Genomic DNA, 4,856 nt, shown 5'->3' on the forward strand with positions numbered 1-4,856 from the left:
ATATATATATAGGATGCCTGGCAACCGCTAGGAGCGCGCGTGTGTCTAGAAGAGCTATGAAATTCTAGAATGTCTAGAAGAGCTGTGAAATTGACGTGAGTTATATAGTGACGCTGACGCGGCTCTCGCAAATGCTGCGTCAAGGGGCAATTGTGGTAATTTGTTATTTCTATTGCTTTTATATTGCTATTAGTCATCAGAGGGAGGTGGCGAGGGTCTCGTCTCGGTTTCGTGTGAACCCTGGGTTCCGTCCTCGCAGGTACAGTTGTCAACCTGCGCTCTCAAACGCTGGAAGATACGTACCGCGTCAAACGTGTGGAATGTTGAGTCTGCTCAGCGGCAGCGCGCTGTTTTGGAGTGCATGTGGGTACGAGAGAATCGCACTCTAATAGGGAAACTTGTAAGCAGGATTGCGCCATCGACAAGTTACTCACGCTCGGCAATCATCCGAGACTTAACTACTTCCTCTATGTAACACCATTGTTCCGCTGCTATTGGCCGCATGGTAGAGTGAGTTAGGAGAAGGTAATGAGATCTGCCAAAAGACGAAGTGTTTCTTAGCGTGTTACCACCAGTTTTCCGTATCAGGTATATTTATGGCCTCATTCGTGGGCCGATCGCGTGTGCGGCGTTGAGATGTGGGCCGATATGTGTTACTGAGCTGAGACCACTGATCGTTGCGATGTTTATAGTATACAAAATATGTATATAAATCGAATAAAGGGGGCTAAGCGAGGGGCCCTGTTTTTATTAATCATATCATAAGAAGCGGACAAACACTGACACCAAGGACAACATAGGGGAAATTTCTTGTACCAACTAATCGAATGAAAGAAATTATAAGTTAATGGAAATGAAAGTGGAAGAATAAACAACTTGCCAAAGGTGGGGAGCGGTCCACTTCGCATTACGCGTGTGATGCTCTGCCTGTTGTTGGCTTCTTATGATGTGATGACGCACACACGCAAACACACAAACACGCACACACACACACACACACACACATATATATATATATATATATATATATATATATATATATATATATCTTCTGGATTGGTCCACATCTTTGACGTATGATGACGTGTTAATAAATTTTACGGAAATTCCGGGTCTTATATGCCAAAGTAAATGTACTATTTGTATATATATATTTATATATATATATATATATATATATATATATATATATATATATATATATATATATATATATATATATATTTATATATATATATATATATATATACAAATAGTACATTTACTTTGGCATATAAGACCCGGAATTTCCGTAAAATTTATTAACACGTCATCATACGTCAAAGATGTGGACCAATCCAGAAGATAGCACATTTCAAGAAAATGTAAGAACCCGATGTTCCTTTTACTCTCCTCGCGCGGAAGCAGACGTGATAAAGTGCCGTGCGAAGGGACTCCGCTCCTATCTCAACCCCAACTCGCTCAGGAAGACTTCGTTTTTCATCGACTTCAACCGGAGGTTTAGTCACTTTATGTTTTTTTTTTAATTTGAGGCGTCTTCTTTCGATACCGCTAAATATAATAGTCATTTTGTATTAAATTGAAAATAAAAGAAAGAGATGTAGTCACCCTAGTGACGGCTACGCCTTTCCTCATAGCACATTACACTACACTACAAGAGAATATATATGCAGTACGGAAAAGAAAACATCCGCAAACTATTGCGCAGCAGCTGGCGTGAGTATCGTAGGACGGTCGCGTATATATATATATATATATATATATATGTATATATGCCGAATATGAAGGTGTTCTTCGCACACAAGTTCACACACTTGAGCGCCTGTGGGTGCGTGTGTGTGGGTGTGGGTGTGTTTGTGGACACACAGACAGGCCTGTGCACACGATGTAACCGAAGTCTAACTAAATCCTTAGAACTTATCCATACATTCTTAAATAACGTCAGTGCGCGTCGTCAGTGCATTGTTAAATAATATTGCATTTAGATATAAAAAAATAATATAGGTACCTGACAAGCACGCATAAGTGCCGCTATATAAGGTGATGCCCTATGGATGTAGTTCTTTTTACACGGAAATGTACGATTTGGTGCAGTGAAAGGCTGGCGAGACGTCGGCTTCCAGATTTTGGACCGCTGCCCGCTTGATGACGATCCTGCGGACGTATCACCCGACGCTTCATGGAGACATGGATCTTTGTAGTTCATTGGAACCGAGAAGCCTAGGCCAGCCCGACTGCTGTCGTCTGCTCAAAAGTTTTTACCCACACGGAATAGTATTCGTGCACTTTCCTTTAACACGATTAGCTACAAGAGGACCGATGCGACGATTATGCGCTCGGTTTATTATGTGTATTTTACTTCACAGAACCACGCTTGTTCGAGCAGCCTACGTCATTAACGTATCAATGATGGTACAGGATTTTATTCGCCATTGTTTTTTTTTCTTCGTATGTCATCGTATGGACGTCCTCCTTCGCATCATAGACATGACTGTCGTCAGTCGTACGCATATGTTCGACCCCACCGTAAGCTGCAGGATGAGCAAAACTCCGATCACAAAAACTATGTGTATACGTCACTTCGATTTAGTGTTGAATTGTAAGTGTGAGCTATATAATAGAAGGCTGAGGCGAACAGCAGAGAACACGACAGCGAATTTCCAAACAGCCACAAATTTCGATAGTTATAAACTTGGACGCGTTTTTTTCATTGTTTCATCGCACTTGGAGAGTCGTAGCCCCGAAATTGTTTCGAAAGATAATGATACGCAGCCCTATGAGCGTGGGAAAGCTGGAACTAGAAGAAAAAAATTGTTATAAATGCTGAAAACACATCACTGACTAACTTGACGGTCACCAGACACTTCTATCTGTTACCACTCAATAGAGTGTCATGACAAGGATGAAAAGTAAGGCTATTGCGCATAGAAAAACACAGCCTATCAAAAAGTAAGCACAAGTCCGCAGCACATCATTATTGTTACTGTCTTTCATAGCAGCGCTTGCCCAATATAGTTATTCACTAATACTGCTGAATGCACTATGAGATGGCAAATATCAGCGTGCGACAAAGATAAAAACACGCGCTATTCTCGGCTATCAGCTTTTGCTTATAGCCAACCGGCCGCAACATCTGTGACGCTTGAGCCGCGTCAGCTCAAGCGTCACAGATAAATCTTTATGTTCGTAAGACTGCTAACCACCTATCGTAGAAATTCCTTCTCACGTCCCCAACTGCGACGGCTGTTTGTTTTGTGAATCGACTGACGCTTACTCTATGCAAGAGCACCGGAAGTTCACACCTGTGCTACATACCATTACATATGAGCATTTAGTTAGCATTTAGTCGACTACAGCGCTCGTCACTGCACCGGTGCGCATCGCAAGCTTGCTGATCTTCCGTGTGGTTTTAGCTTTGTGAATACTTTTTTTACAGCGAAGCTGTGCCTGGCTAGGGTCTGGAAAAAATTGCGTGCGTCTATCGAGCCGTGTAGATCGAGAATTTCTGCCCATATGTGGCTTGATCCCGAAGATAGTGCAATATCGGGCCGATCCGTTTCGGAGGTGAAGCAGGCTTTAAGCACTCCGCCATCTTACGAAAATAAATTTAATATCTCAGGTCCGAATACAGCCCGTATTGGATATTAAGCTGACAAGAAGAGATACTACACTTTGACCTGCGTCGGTCATGTCTACGTTCGCATCGCCCTCTCTTTGTCGGCGTTCGAAGCGCTTGCGTATCTCCTTTCCTTTCCTTCCGCTTTCGCGTGGTGGCGGTCCCGTGTGCTGCCCACCAGCGCCGCGACGCGAAAAGAAATGCGAACCGTCCATGTGGCTCCAATTCCACAAACTTGAAACGTTTCACCGGAGTAGCGGCCAGGTTTCAGAAGGAGTTTGTGGGCAAGTATTTTGTGGGGCCTGTGTTGTGTATGACTGCTTGTGGTTTTCGAGTGACGTCACAACCATTACTACACTCCAGGACGTCGACCAACGCACGCTACCCTTGGCTACGGTGAAGCAGTGTGTTCCCTCGGAGTGCGGTGAGGTGCGTGTCTGTTGTACGTGCCGGGATACGTTAGCAAAAAAGGCGTCGTGCCGCGTTTTGCAACAATACATGGGTATGTATACCCGTTAAAACGAACGTTTGGGCGAGTTGGTAAGCCATTTTAAACAGAACAGCGCGTATTTTGACAGGGACAAGAAGGGAGACACGACACGGACGAGCGCTGACTTGCAACTAAAGCTTATTGCTTGGAACGAAGAATATATAACGATTTCGTCCAAAGAACTGGCATTCTTAGCGGGGGGGGGGGGGGGGGGGGGGGGTATATGATGATTACAGTTATCTCCCTTGTTCAGTGCGCCATGTATGATTGACTGTGAATCTACGAATGTTATATATTCTAAGCTGTTATATATTCTTCGTTCCAAGTACTAAACTTCAGTTGCAAATCAGCGCTCGTCCCTGCCGTGCCTCCCTCCTACTCCCTGTCAAAATACGCGCTGTTCTGTTTAATATGCATACCTCCCGGTGCCTCATCATTTTCCGGGGCTCAACATCGTCGAGGAGCGATTAACCGCGACTCGCCTTCCATTTATATGCATACGGCGTTTGACTCCCGGCAATGTACAGTTCGCCATTAAAGGGCCCACATACACAGCTTCGCTGGCCATCCACCTTCACAGAGTGGAATAACACTGATTTTATGCGAATCATATTAACGTAGGTTTCGGGCCTTCGCGCGACGCCCGGCGATGGCCACCATTGACCTTCAAGTGACCTTCAAGTAGGTCACGTGACATGACGTCACGTGATGACGTCACACCGGCTGCAGATGGGGCCTCATATCGCGCCG

The 4,856-nt window shown here is 44.4% G+C and overlaps 1 pseudogene; it reads right to left on the reverse strand.

The window, feature by feature from the left end:
- Positions 1 to 3,510: 3,510 nt before the first annotated feature.
- On the reverse strand, positions 3,511 to 3,690 carry LOC126548674 (U2 spliceosomal RNA; annotated as a pseudogene).
- Between the last annotated feature and the right edge of the window lie 1,166 nt (positions 3,691 to 4,856).

Source organism: Dermacentor andersoni, chromosome 1 (genome assembly GCF_023375885.2).
Source record: "Dermacentor andersoni chromosome 1, qqDerAnde1_hic_scaffold, whole genome shotgun sequence".
Classification (NCBI taxonomy): Eukaryota; Metazoa; Arthropoda; class Arachnida; order Ixodida; family Ixodidae; genus Dermacentor; species Dermacentor andersoni.